General features: G+C 40.9%; 1 protein-coding gene across 8 annotated transcripts in view; it reads right to left on the reverse strand.

Annotated features, from left to right (window-relative positions):
• Positions 1-15,088, reverse strand: part of LOC129771123 (rho-related BTB domain-containing protein 1) — a 116,722-nt gene extending 101,634 nt beyond the window's left edge. For 4 of the 8 annotated variants that reach the window (XM_055774485.1, XM_055774483.1, XM_055774482.1 and 1 more), the window contains exons 1-2: positions 14,607-15,087; positions 8,667-8,936 (exon numbers count right to left, since the gene is read on the reverse strand). The gene's annotated coding sequence lies outside the window, so the exon portion shown is untranslated. Of the gene's footprint in view, positions 1-8,666; positions 8,937-14,606 lie in introns of all 8 variants that reach the window. The other 4 variants (XM_055774484.1, XM_055774481.1, XM_055774477.1 and 1 more) reach the window with 3 other exon arrangements.
• Between the last annotated feature and the right edge of the window lie 758 nt (positions 15,089-15,846).

Below are 15,846 nucleotides of genomic sequence, written 5' to 3' on the forward strand. Positions count from 1 at the left end.
AATAACATTAAATATACTGAGAGAAAATATTTAATAATTATAAGTTTTGGTTTTTTTGTTTTTGTGAATTATTTTATTGTGAAATATTGTTTAAAAAAATACTTAGAATATAAGTGAAAATTTAAAATGGCAGAGAGTGGGGGACCTTCGGATATGGAGGTCTCTGACTCTAGTTCCCTCCTAACGGATAAAAAAAAGTCACTCAAACGTGTTCCAAATACGGAAGATACTTCTTCTGGGGACGAGTCAGCTAACCCTACCAAGCCTCCCTCCAAAAAACTAGTAAATCTCCCATCTGCCCTTAACGATCCCACTCTACCTTCAACCTCGTCTTCTCCCTCTGTTCTTCCCGCTCCTTCTCAACCTTCGCCTTCCCACTCTCAATCCCCGTCCTCGCCTTCCCCCCCTGTTATTCCCACTCCCCGTGTAAAGGTCTATCCAGAAGATGCGCCCGGAACTGGTCCCTGGGTTGTTTTCTTCAGGCCTAAGCCAAATGGAAAGGCTTTGAGAGTCATGCAGATCGCGAAAGATCTGGCAAGGTATACCTCCGTTTCGGAAATTTCGAAGGTTAGACCAAACAAATTGCGAGTTGTCGTGAATGATCGAAAAGACGCAAACAAGATTGTTGTCGATCAGCATTTTACAATTGAGTATCGGGTCTACATTCCCTCTCACATAGTCGAAATTGAGGGTGTGATAACCGAAACGGGCTTGACGTGCGAATAAATTACGAGTGAAGGTACCGGCCGTTTTAAAAAACTGCCCTCGACGACTGTTAAGATCTTGGGTTGCCGCCAGCTCGGAACAGTCTCCCATGAAGGAGAAGAAAAGAAATTTACGCCGTCCAACTCGTTTCGAGTCACCTTCGCTGGTTCAGCTCTCCCTAACTACGTGATGGTAGATAAATTGAGGTTAGCCGTGCGACTTTTTATTCCAAAGCCAATGACTTGTCTAAAGTGCAAGTCAGTTGGTCACACGGCTGCTTATTGTGCCAATAAAGAACGATGTGCCACTTGCGGAGAACAACATGAGGGGAAATCCTGCAGTGCGACTGAACATAAGTGTCCATATTGCGGGGGATCCCCACACGTGCTCTCAGCTTGTGAAACATACAAGGCTCGCTGGGAGAAACAGAAGCACTCTTTGAGGGAACGCTCTAAACGCACTTTCGCAGAAATTTTAAAGGGCGCTTCTCCACTGGCTCAAGAACAACAACCAATCAATACACACAATGTCTTCGCTACGTTGCCAGTTGACGAAATGGAAGCGGATACAGCTAACGGGGGCACGCCGTTTATTTCTCAAGGGAATCCCCGGCGCAAAAATGTGACCACTCCCAAAGTTCAAGGACAAGTCCCTCCGGTGATACTCCCTGTTAGCTTGCCCAAAAAAATCGAGTGCAGCGGATAAGCAAAATCAGGTCCCTCCTGGCCTCCGTGGTAATAGTTCACCTTCGAACGACCCAGCACTCGAGGGGACATCAAAAACCCCAACTGTCCCTGTTTTTCCGTCAAGTTCAACTTCCCAATCGGGATTTATAAAGTTGTCTGACCTTGTGGATCAAATCTTCACGTGTTTTAATGTTTCCGACTCCATCAGAACCATTGTCACCGCAATGCTTCCAGTACTAAAGACAATTTTGCAGCAATTGATGCAAACATGGCCCCTCCTTGCAATGATTATCTCTCTTGATGTCTAATTTAAATAGAGAGGTCGGAGATATCACTGTTTTACAGTGGAATTGTCGTAGTCTTATGCCTAAATTGGATACATTCAAATTTCTAATTCATAAACTCAATTGTGATGTTTTTGCTCTATCCGAAACCTGGCTCTCTTCTCAAAATGATCTCTCTTTCCACGATTTTAATATAATACGCTTGGACCGCGATGACAGATACGGAGGGGTACTATTGGGGATCAATAAGTATCACTCATTTTTTAAAATTGACCTTCCACCTATTGGAGGGATCGAAGCTGTTGCTTGTCATGCAAACCTCAGAGGCAAAGACCTCTGTATAGTCAGCTTGTATTGGCCTCCGAGAGCTGCGGTTTGCCGCAAGCAACTTGTTGACATGTGCTCACTTCCTGAGCCACGATTAATCTTGGGAGACTTCAACTCTCACGGAACTGCCGGGGGGGAACCGTACGACGATAATCGTTCATCGTTGATATATGACCTTTGTAACAGCTTCAATATGACCGTTTTGAACACTGGGGAAACAACACGTGTACCTAAACCTCCTGCTAACCCAAGTGCTCTTGACCTCTCGCTTTGCTCGAATTCACTATCGTTAGATTGCAAGTGGAATGTAATCCAGGATCCCAACGGTAGTGACCACTTGCCAATCAAAATTTTTATCACCAATGGGTTGAATTCTTCTGAATCAATAAACATGGCATACGACCTCACAAGACACATTGACTGGAAAAAATATGCGGACGCGATTGCTCTAGCCATCAACTCCAGTGCAAAGAATTATTCGAGATATACCACAAGATAGGTGCGATCTTGATTCCGAGTTTTCGATGGTAGAATTCTCTCTTGCTCTCCTTTCATGTAACAATTCTGCTCCGGGATCGGATAGAATTAAGTTCAACTTGCTGAAAAATCTCCCTGATGTGGCGAAACATCGCTTGTTGAACTTATTCAATCGGTTTCTGGAGCATAATATTGTTCCAGATGATTGGAGACAAGTACGAGTTATAGCTATTCAAAAACCCGGAAAACCCGCGTCCGACTTCAATTCGTACCGCCCAATAGCAATGCTGTCTTGTATACGGAAATTGTTGGAGAAAATTATCTTGTTTCGCCTTGATCGATGGGTTGAAACGAATGGCCTACTCTCAGATACACAATATGGGTTCCGCAGGGGCAAGGGGACGAATGATTGTCTTGCGTTGCTTTCTTCAGAAATTCAAATGGCTTACGCCGAAAAAAAACAAATGGCTTCAGTATTCTTGGACATAAAGGAGGCCTTTGATTCTGTTTCAATAAAGGTTTTGTCAGACAAATTACAATCTCGGGGTCTGCCGCCTCTATTGAATAATATGTTATATAACTTGCTTTGTGAGAAACATTTGAACTTTTCTCACGGAGATTCGGCAGTAAGTCGGGTCTCTTACATGGGACTCCCCCAGGGCTCATGTTTAAGCCCCCTTTTGTACAACTTCTACGTAAGCGACATTGACAATTGCCTTACACAAAATTGCAGCCTAAGACAACTTGCAGATGATGGAGTGGTGTCTGTCGTAGGATCAAACGAATCCGACCTGCAAGAACCCTTACAAGATACTTTGAACAATTTTTCAACCTGGGCCATTGGGCTAGGGATCGAATTCTCCACGGAGAAAACAGAGATGGTGGTTTTTTCTAGGAAGCATAAACCAGCAAAACCAAAGCTTCAACTTTTGGGTAAACCGATCACTCATGCTATGTCATTCAAGTATCTTGGGGTCTGGTTCGACTCTAAATGTACTTGGGGGGGCCCATATTAGGTATCTGAGTAAAAAATGTCAACAAAGAATAAACTTTCTCCGTACAATTACCGGCACCTGGTGGGGATCCCATCCCGAAGATCTTATAATGTTGTATCGAACAACTATTCTCTCAGTGATGGAGTATGGCAGTTTCTGTTTTCAATCAGCTGCCAAAACACACCTCATTAAACTCGAGCGAATTCAGTATCTTTGTCTCCGTATCGCGTTGGGATGTATGCCCTCAACGCATACCATGAGTCTCGAGGTTTTGGCAGGCCTACTCCCACTAAAAGATCGCTTCAATTTATTATCTCTTCGGTTCCTCATCCGGTGTAAGGTTATGAACCCATTGGTGATCGGAAATTTTGAGCAGCTGATCGAGCTAAATTTTCATTCTGGATTCATGAGCTCATATCATGAATTCGTCTCCATGCAGGTTAATCCTTCTTCGTATATTCCCAACCGTGTTTGTTTTCCTGACTACATCAATTCCTCTGTGCATTTTGATCTGTCCATGAAGCAGGATATCCATGGAACATCAGATTATCTTCGATCGAGGATCGTTCCAACGATCTTCGATGCAAAGTATGGGGATATCAATTGTGATAATATGTACTTTACTGATGGGTCCTCTATGAATGAGTCCACAGGATTTGGAGTGTTCAACGAATTTTTTAGCACCTCACACAGTCTTCAGAATCCTTGCTCAGTGTATATTGCTGAATTGGCAGCGATACACTGGGCGCTGGACAGCGTCGCCTCACGACCTGTTGAACACTATTACATTGTAACGGATAGTCTTAGCTCTGTCGAAGCTATCCGTTCAGTGAGGCCGGAAAAGCACTCGCCGTACTTCCTTGAGAGAATACGAGAAATTTTGAGTGCTTTATCCAGACGCTGTTATGTCATTACCTTTGTCTGGGTCCCTTCACATTGCTCAATTCTGGGTAATGAGAGGGCTGACTCATTAGCAAAGGTAGGTGCAATTGAAGGCGATATTTATCAGCGTCAAATCGCCTTCAATGAATTTTATTCTTTAGTCCGCAAAAATACCATAGTTAACTGGCAACGCAAATGAAACGAAGATGAATTGGGCCGGTGGCTCCACTAGATTATCCCTAAGGTTAGCCTCAAACCATGGTTCAAAAGTCTGGACTTGAGTCGGGACTTTATTCGCACCTTCTCCCGACTCCGACTCCCGATCTCTTAGAATAATCGATAAAACGCTTTTTTCTAAATTATGTATTACCATGAAAAAAACGTTTTTTTTTGCTCTAACTTTTATATTTCAAATTCTATGTGCAAACTGTCCTCAGAATACCTTTTAGGGCTTACTACGACAAACATTTTGCGATGCAAAATTTATCAATATCTCAACTCTACTCAAAGTCGATCGAGACGAACGAATAATTTGCGTCGATTATCTACACAAAAATCAGATTCAAAAGCCGTATGTCGCCTTCTGGAATGAACACCGTTCATTTTTTACCATCTTTTTGCCACTAATCCAAACACCATAACACTAGCAGCGTGCTTGGTCAGATAAACGTTTTTATGCTCGTCGGCCACGTATTTTACCGGAAGAGAACTAATATAGCGATCGGTTCTGAAATTGATATGGTATAGACGGTAAACATGCTCTCGTCAGTGAACAGGATTACGGGAATCTTTCGCTAGAAGAAGCTCAAGATTTTCTTGCATTGTTCGACTCGAAGCTATGGATGCGGTTGGTAATCATGTGAGTTTTTTTCGCCCCGCAATCTTCCTTTATGATCTTCCGTGCCGTAAGGTCGCTGATTCCGTGTTCCTTCGCTATTTTCCCCATTGAAAGCATAGCGATAATCCTCGGACGACCTGTGGCACGATTCGCGGGAGGTTAACACTCCCACGGTCATTGAAATGTCTTTTCGCGACATTTGCACGTGAGACAAACCACGAATACGCTGCCACTTCGTCATGGACCAAAGAATTGTATGCACAGGTGATACAGGACCTTATTTGTACGATGGTGAAAACATTATCTCGTGGTTGCATACCACTATAGTTTATCATAACAGAATATTCGAATGTAACCGTTGGCGGTTATGAGTATATATAACAAACGGCCCTTTTCAGGGCAAACATTTGGAGTTTCAAAAGAGTTATACTAACAGACTTCTGAACTATGAAAAAAAATAAATTAAAAATAAACAACTGTTCTGAACAATCACAGTCCTACGTCAAACATCCGTTCGTGCCCCTAGGCTCAGACCCTTCTACTTTTTTCGGAATACGAGACAAAACGTATGGTTTTGGGTGCCAATGAAAATAGTGATCTGGATTTTTCATTCGGAACTTGCTGCGAAATGTTGATTTGCACGATAATATACCCAATGCAAAATATCAGCTCATTGGGACATTTTTTACTACTCGAGGTGGTAAACATTTTGTATAGGTTAATTTTTTGAAATTCGGTGCCCAGTCGGTGTACGAACATTGTTGGGAAGCCACCACAGTCCACACCATGATGGCGAGGGTTCCGAGGATCTTGAGGAAGATTGAAGATGAAGGGCCACTATGTGTCAACAAAAACAACATAAATTCAACATAAATCCACTTTCCATAGCCAGATAACATATAGTTCAAAAAAGACTTCCTGGTGCTACTGAACAAATGACATTCGTTTTTGGTAATTTGCATGCAATACAGAATTGTTATGAAAGCATCGAAATTCGCGAACCGCGGAAAGTGTAATCTGTTTACAAGCCTGTTCATGGTTGATATAACTCAATCACTCTCAGTACTTCGTAAACAGATATTCAATTTCCAAAGTATAAAGTTTCCTCTAACCAATCGCATCATCAAGCACCGTCAATTGTACCGCACAGTGGTGCAACGAGAGACACACACACGGACTTCTACAGCCACCAGTCTCTTGAATGAAAACATTTCCTCCTTAGCGCGTCAGCTGTCATCGAGACACGATATGAGCAAAGGGAATAACTGCACCACACTTCTCACACACAGAGAATGTAATGTTGCGCTACATTGAAGCTGGCTGATTGATGCCTTATGGCAATTTCTCTTCATTCATTCGACAGCAAAAGAATCGTCTCGTATTATCCCGTTCTGAAAGCTCTGAAAACTACGTGTTGGCTTTCGAGATGACGCTTAAATCAAATATTTCGTCAGCACTGATGTGAGGAAGGGTTGATTCACACGTTTCAGCCGACGGTCCAGGAAGTGATGGGATAACTAGAGTACAACAAACCGGTGCAAGCCAGAATCGGCTGGTTACCTTCGGTGTGACGCAAAAACATCAGCCACTGAACCGACCTAACATGACAACAAAAAGAGTGAAGCCGGAAAAGCATGGTACTATGGGGAAAATGGCGAAACAAGGCAGTATCAGAAATCTCGTTTTACCATCTCAGCCATATTGGTCTCCGAGGTTGATACAACAAATTGCTTGCGATTAACGCAGACGAAGCGTCCAATGTGATGAACAATGAAATGGATGGAGGCGATATCCATATGCTAGTAATGGTGCCAATCTTATAAATTCCACAATACTTGGAGAGTAGCGCGCCAGCAATTTGCCATTTCAGCAAATACCTTCATGACTGGAATGAGGGAATGGTGTGAAAGACAAAAAAAAATCTACTCGGCGATGAACAAAAAAATTGCACTCTTTTCCTCCAAACACGTGGTCAAAATCGTCCATTGCGGAAACAGAATGGTCCATGAACGTTTCGGTCCACTGGGATGCTGTCCTTCTCATATGAGACATACTTCATTTTACTGTGTTTACCATAAATCATTCTCATTATGTTATCTGAAGTCCAATCAATGAGTTCATGATTTCGGTACAATAGGTATATGCATTTTAATGGCTTTTAGTAACCGTTTAGTCGTAATGGGAGCTTTGGGATCGATTACCGATATTTTTTCCGTCGAACAAAAGTTCTTCCGAATTGCACAGGATCACGCTTATTCTCGAACTTGTCAATAGGAGAGCAATCAAACCGTGTTATTCGATATAGCCATTTCAATTTAGAACTAAGTCCAAATGACACAAGTCATACTTCGTTGAGAGATCGAACTATCTCTAAGAGCGTTAGTGTCATATGAGATGAAAAAACGTTTTGATTCAGACATTTATGAAACAATTATTTTGATGTTGGAGATGAATAAGACACCTTTAGACACACTAAAAAGTTTGAAAAAGCTGTCTATAACGAACTCAACCACCACAGGAAAATTCGCTGTAGACTATATATAATTGATGTGTTTGAGCGGAGAATTGGAGTTGAAACAGACACACGAAAAAATTATTTTGCAACACGACAACGATCAGTCACATATTACAAAACCAGTAAACGCCACTTGTAAACGCTAAAACGGAAAGTCCCATCCTACATGCTGCTTCCAACAAATTTTGCATGTTAGTATTATTACGTCAATGACACAGTCAGTCAGTCTGACTGGTCATAAAAGACAGCCTCAGCCAAATGTGTCGTTTTCCTAATCTGAAATTCAAATCCTGCCTGGAAGATGGCAAAAAGTAGTGGCTTGCGATAAACAATACTTCCTATGACATGTTCTCTACGACTTTCTTTCCAATAAAGCCTTAATCTTCACGAAAGACAGTTACTGCATCTAGCGATGATTTACTCTAACAGAGATCTAAATCGCAACTTAGTCCAAAGCGGTAAGTCTGAAAATGAGTGAAAAAAAATTGGTTCACGAAACAACCGGACTCCTCAATTAAAATACACACATTGAACAATCTAAAATTCATATTTGCACGTCAATTGTTTGCGTCTATTTGCCATCCAAGATTAGAAGCGATCGATCAATCGATCGGTTTGTTTATATCTGTTGTTAACGCTAATCGTATTCAGTACTGTTGGTGATTTTCATTCTAGTAACGGGCTTCTGCCAATGAATTTCCAGCGTTCCAGTTCCGAGCTACCGAGTTGCAACCATCGTTCCGTTTTTCCCAGTCTCAACAAAATTTTGATCGCGTTCAGTAAGCTCTCCGACACTTTGACCCGAATGAATCCTCCAATCTCGAGCTAACAAACATTCCACATACCTCTAAACCACCACAAAAGAGCACTTATATTTTAGATGAAAAATGTGAAAAAAATACTAATGATGGAAGTTTTAAAAATGATCGCACATAAACAATAACTTCATCTACTTACCGATCCTACGTCAGCTTTTGGTAGTTTTATCAACTTCTGTCGATGCTTCTCACTCAAGCTGCAAATATGCTATGTTGCTGCATGGCTTTCGATGTGGTGTTTATGCTCTCGGTTATGTTCATACGTTCATTTTTTACATCAACCGACGAATCCAATGGAATGAGAGGTGTAACTGCTGTGTGTTTACGGCTACTAGCTCAAATAGAAATAATTCCAAAAACAAAATTGGAAAGCACAACAAGACCCGAGCGCACTCGCGTTATTCGTTTTCTGTGGACAATATACGGGAATGGACATTGGGAATGGTTCTTTCATAAGCAATATAAGACTGGTTTTCCATTTGCTATCGTGGTATGGAAATCGAATGCAAAATTCGATTTTGTTTCTGCGAAACAAAAAGTTATTAACCCCTTAACGACCAAACTGTAAACAATATTTACAGAAACCCCAGTCTTCAAGAATAATTTTTTCACTTCTTCCGTTTTCCAGAAAATGATAAAAAAATCGAAAAATCGCCAAAGGCCAAAACCTACATTTTTGTTTCTGTAGGAGGATCAATCCAATGGTTTTTCTCTACATCACAATATGTAATCTTTTATCAAAGTAATATTGTAGAAAAGTTAAAACATTTTTGAATTCTATAAGGTTTTGTTTTTTGTTAGGTTATGTGACGTTATGTACTTTCCGCACATAATTGCTTTAAACCGAAATTTATTGCCCAATAAAGTAATACAAAATTGAATGAAATTGATAGTAAGTAGTAGCCAATAAACCAAACTAGCATTTGATGCCAAAACCTTACCATATGGTTGCTTTCCAAAGCGATGAAAAATTATCAAAGTTGCTGTTCGATTTTTCGAACGCTTGGCATAAAACGGGTTAACTAACCAACAACTTATTTGCTAAATGCAACATTCACGAGAACTGATAATGATTCGAAGCATTTCCAAACATATTACAAAGCTGATAAACGCTAAAATGGAAAATCCTATCCTACACGGCCCTTAGATTTTGCATTTGAGCATCATCCAAGATCGCTTGCTTCCTGGCCGGCCAGTAACTGTTTAGCTCGGTTTTATTTAAAATAATTTTGAAAGAATATACAAACTTGATTAGTACCAGACTAAGGTGAAAAAAGTTACGTTGCATATAAAGTCGCATATGACATCCTGAGAACTATGTTTTCAAATGTTACATTATATTTCAATATTTGAGCTCCAGCCAGTATGTAGCGTGACTGAGTGACACCCGGGGCGAGTGCCTTGAGTGTCACCCCTGTAATTGTATCTTTGTTTTCGTTCTCAAATGAAGAATTAAATTTACCGAACCAGGAATATTAAATTTGGTGATATAATAATATCAGATAAACCGGAACATGAAATCGCAAAATCTTCATGTGTTTCGATTTAACAGCAGCTAATTTTCCGAACACATGTCAAAGTCAACGGAGTTAGTAAACCTACATTCGGGTGACAACAGAGCTAATACATTAATACCTGTTGTCGCACTCAATGCAAAACTTCCAGTGGAAACCCTTTGTTTATCCAATTCCACGATCAACGCGAATCAAATAATTCATTGAAGTTCCCCTCGATTTCATTCGATTTCACACCAAAGTTTGAGTCTTCCGATAACCATAAAATTAACCAAGAGGGAGGCAAGAAATCGGAGTTTTGAAAATGAAAATGATGATACCACATGTCTTCGAATTTCCTGAAACGTCGAGATCTATTGTTATCTCGATTTTTTTGTCATCTAAATCGCGAACGGCTGTACGACACTAGTAAATAAAATCCAATTGAGCTGAAATTGTGCATTGGGTATTTTTTCGCGGGAATCAACATTTTGCAGGAAGTCCATTTCGAAAATTCGGAGGTCACTTTTTCTCCATACATTGATTGGCACTATAATGTGCATAACATGCAACAAAACATAAATTGAAAATTATCATTTTTATTTAAAATATTTTTACGTAATTCTAGCAGCAGGAATAGTCTTTCCAATGGCAACCCATTTTCCTTAGTCCAAGTAATACGTTTTTCGATCCTACATAAGGCTGTTTCATTTGAAACCCAATTTTCGGACTCTTCATCTTCATCAACCTGATGTAGTTCCAAAACTGAGGGGGCATTCACACCCTCGACAGTCGTAAACGAATTTTCATCATCTCAGAAATAAAGGGTGTGTCACATCAAATTGCATCACGGAAAAAACGCTGTAGAAATTTAATTTTTAGGAATTATATCTTCAGCTTTCGCTTATAATCAGATAAGAGTGTATAGATCACGTTGGCCATGCTTCACTGTCAATTTTTCGTAAATTTGGAAAAATGTCGTCGAACGAAAAAGAGCGTCGTGAATTAATCCTGTGCACTCATTTCGAGAATCCGGAGTTGTCACATCGGGACATCGGTAAGACGCTGAGAATCGTCCAATCCACGGTCAGCAGAGTACTAAAACGATACTTCGAGAACCTAACCATCGACCGGAAGGTGAAGAACGGCAAAAATGGATGCACCGTCAGTGAAAAAGATCACAAGCGCGTAGTTAAGCAGTTTAGACGTGATCCGAGAAGTTCGGTCCGGGATGTCGCCAATAAGCTGAATTTGTCAAGTTCATTCGTCCAGCGGACCAAGCAGTGGGAGGACCTGCGTACATACAAGGTTCAGAAGGCTCCTAACCGCGACGAAGGGCAAAACATGGTGGGGAAGACGCGAGCCCGGAAGCTGTACACTGAAATGCTGACGAAGCCGCATTGCCTGGTAATGGACGACGAAACCTACGTCAAAGCGGACTTTCGTCAGCTGCCGGGCCTGTTGTTCTTCTCCGCAGAGGACAAATTCAGCGTTCCGGAGGAGATTCGCAAGCAGAAACTATCCAAGTTTGCCAAAAAGTACATGGTGGGGCAAACGATCTGCTCTTGCGGAAAGCGGAGCGCCCCCTTCGTGATGACCGGCACGGTAAACGGGCAGGTTTACCTTAAGGAGTGCCTACAGAAGCGCTTACTACCACTATTGAAGCAGCACGAGGGCCCGACCATCTTCTGGCCGGATCTCGCTTCGTGCCACTATTCAAAGGACGTGTTGGAGTGGTACGAAGCCAACGGGGTCACCTTCGTGCCAAAGGAAATGAACCCGCCCAACGCGCCGGAGCTTCGCCCAATAGAGAAATATTGGGCGATTATGAAGCAGGCCCTCCGGAAGAACCCAAAAGTTGTCAAATCGGAGGCGGACTTCAAGAGAAAATGGATTTATGTTCAAAAAAAAACTACAACCTGACGTTGTACAGAACCTTATGGACGGGGTAAAGAGGAAGGTGCGAGCATACGGGCTTGGGCTCGAAGTATGAATAAAAAGAAAATGCCAAAAGTTGTTTAATAGCTTTTATTTTACTGTCTAAAATTTTCAAAAGGATCGGTCTACTGGGCGAATTTCTACAGCCTTTTTTCCGTGATGCAATTTGATGTGACACACCCTTTATGTGTTTGGATGCAAAACAAAGTTGACTATGTCATCGTCGTTCAGAGCCTCAAACTTCGTCGTGCACTGTATTGTCCTGATCAATCAATTTATGCAGAATCGAAAGTATGCGTTCTTTCACAACCGACAACGGGATATCAGCATTTTCCACGACTTGAAAATGGAATCAGCAGGTACCTCGTCCCAAGCCTCGGTTACCCAAAACATAGCATCCCTAATGTTGATTCGCTTAACCATGTCATCGAACTCTCCTTGACTCTTGGATGCCAAGCTTTTGCTCACGCATAAGCTTTTGCTTGTAGTTGGACTTGACCATTTGAATAATATTTTAGTCCATGAAATGTAACAAGGCGATGAATATATTTTTTGACGTAGAACTACGTCTTTCATTAAGGGTGAAAAATATGAAAACAGGTCACGTTTTTATGAAATAAAATTAACGTTAATAACTATTTTTGCCGCCAACGGATTTTGGCGATTTACGTACCAAACGAATCGGAAATTCCCTAAGATTTGTTTGGTATGCTATACATTACAATCCCCTGGTGTGGAAACTATACGCGTTCCATTTTCCCATACATTTGTTCTGCTGATTTGTGAGCTTTTCTACCCGTGCCGTCAATAACGAGCAACTTATCGACGAGCAACGAAGGGGAAATGATGAGATTAAAAGTCTCCATGAACAAAGGAAAAGAAGAACGAAGGGGAATATTTGCCTAGAGCATGAACAGTGGATCGCACTGAGGCAAACTTTCAGTCTCGTTCTGTATTCAAGCAAAGAACATCGCTTGTTCTTCCTTATTTTGCGCCATACATGTCTTCGTTTTGGATTGAGCTGTTGACACGACCAATTTGATGCTATGATTGACGATTGTTTGGTGATGTAAATTATGCAGCCGTAATGATAAATATAAACAAGGAGGGTTGATAGCGGGAGGGAAATATTTGCACTAGGATACTAGTAATGAATCTCTGCTGAGGCAAATATTCGGTCTTTTTCCAAGCAGTTAACATTGTTTGTTTTCCGTCATCATAAATGCTTCGTTAATGCCTTTGACATTGCATCAATGCATTGAACTGACGCTATGGCGAAGCATGCGTTAAGGTTGTGCGCCAAAAAATTATTCAGGGAATATTTGAATGTCGTGCTGGGATGTTATAAGTTATTTGGGTTCGCGTGCCAGTCAGCTAGTGTATTGTTCTGCGAGGGAATCATCAATAAATTATCGTCAATTGATTCTACAATTAAAAAAAAACATTTCAGAGCGATCAAACCATTCTACTGAACAATTATTTCAAAAATTTCACAAAAATAAAATAATATCCGAAGTTATAAACAGGCGTTTTATATAAAATAACAGCGGTCGTATCTTGGACACATCCTCCTATAATTTTTTCTTTCGATTTTCAAAACATTACTCCTCCCACCAGGGGTCAATTTTTGGCTACGATGCTGCAATATACAAATAAATCAGTGCAAATCATAGTTATTTCACGGTCACCGAGTGATTTTCTTTTAATTTTTTTATGATTCGATTATCCGGAGTAAAAAAAAACAACATTCCAGATGATAGAGTCCGACCTGTACATACTCGTAAATATTGTGCAACGCACCGGAGACCTGTAGGTTTCTGAGCGCAACATCGTGCTACAATATATTTTAAAAACCACCCACAGCGCACACGTGTTTCTGTTTGGAAATTCCCAGGATGACGTCACGACATATCGAGGAAAGCGGAAGACGGTCAATAACAGCATTTTGTGACAAAAAGGAAAATCGGTAACTAATTTGCGCAAACTAATAACCATTATAAAAATATGATAAGTATAAAGTTCGACCATATGTTGCCAAAAAGTTTTACTATCACAGGAAACAAAATACGGCATAAATCATTTTTGTTTTCCTACCATGCAGAAGTCGGATCGGATCGACCTTGATGACCAATGGTCAAGATAGTCCATAATCTCACCGAGAAAAAGATACTATTAGATGAATCTTCTAAGCAGCTTATAATTCCATCAAACTGTACAATGTACCCAAATAAAATACACGAATTCGGAAAATCAAACCCAAACATGTTTTCCACAACGATTCACGATGGTCATAAAAACTATGTCATACCTAAATTTGCGGTGACTGATCGAACAGCACTTAGAACTATCACAGATTTTGAATGCAGAACAATTCAATCGTTTAATAAAACAAATCCAAAAACATAACCAGTTTTTCACCATCCAGTTTCGGTTTCCCGGCGCGGTGTCTATCACGCACACGGCTCGTTTTTCCAATACCATATTTTCTCATGCGACCGAAAGAGAATAGCCATGAAACAGACTCTTCCTGTCCTTTTCTCCGTTTTCACACAGTCAACGCCAATGAGCGAATGGCATGAAAACATGAAAATTCGATTTTTCCATTAGATAGCAAGTGGAACCAGTTTTGGAAAAAAGAGATCACAAACCGTGCAATACGAGTGTCGAAAACACGAGAAAATAAAACTTCGGTTCACTCTGGACTGATGAAACTTTTTCTTTTCTCCCGATGCACTTGTGGCACTGTGCAAATTGATTAAATTTAAGTTTGCTTTTCGTCGTCACCCGCAATGTGTATGTTGCTGCTCGCGAGAAAAAACGCAGTTTTCTTTTCCAACATCGGTATCGCACAAACGTAAAGTTTCCGTCAGTATCATAAAACAAAACATAAACTCTGGAAAAACACTCAAATCTACGTCATCAAAAACTAACGAAACAAGATCGTTCTTTTTCCCGGAGAACGTTCACTGCAGTTTCCTTCACGTAGAAAAGAGACTATTTCCTTGTGTTATCTTCTTGTGTGTTACACCCGCGAACACCGCGACCAATGTAAACAAAAACGCAGACTTTACACCGCCAGAGGTAAACTGCGAATGTCACCACGATCGGTTCGGCATGTTTATCTGCATTCGACCTCGGCTGAGTACGAAATGCGACTCGAGAGAGAGCTTCGGTATCAAAACAACAACCCGAAGTAAGACGTTCTATGTGGGGGAGCATTTCTCTTTTGTCATTATCACCTGACAGCACACGGTTGCGGTACTAGAGTTTGAAAGATTCTCGTTACACGATAATTGTAGATCATCCAGCTGTGGGCTAAACTCGTATTGCAGCTTCGTGATTTCAACGCGTTTTTTTGTATTTTTGTAAAGTCGTTGCTCATACAGTGATAGACATTCGTTTAGCCGCACTTGAAAAAAAAACTTGAAACACTTACAAAATAACTAGGAATGTTCTTTTTTTCGGGATACTTATTTGCTGTAGTGATAGTACATATATGTAAGTCACTTTTATTGAAAGGACGTGCGTCACAATCACACACACACACACAAGGCGGCATCGGTGGATAGGGGCTGTCCACATACCACGTGGACAGAAAAAGCATGATTTTGGACACCCCCCTCCCCCTCCGTGGACAAGCGTGGACATTCCTTATACCGCCCCCCCCCCCTGTTGTCCACGTGGACACTTCACCAGTTTTCGGAAATCAAAAGAATTCTATATTTTTCGCTTAAATTCAATTTCAAGTTTGTTTCAATTTTCTATTACATGTTTTTATCAATAGGAATAATAGCCTTATTAATAGTAACGATTTGTTTTAACTTCACCGATGTTGATATCATCACGCTGTTCAAATCGTCTAAATCTTGTAAAGTATTGCTAGTTTCG

The sequence above is a fragment of the Toxorhynchites rutilus genome, chromosome 2 (genome assembly GCF_029784135.1).
Source record: "Toxorhynchites rutilus septentrionalis strain SRP chromosome 2, ASM2978413v1, whole genome shotgun sequence".
NCBI lineage: Eukaryota > Metazoa > Arthropoda > Insecta > Diptera > Culicidae > Toxorhynchites > Toxorhynchites rutilus.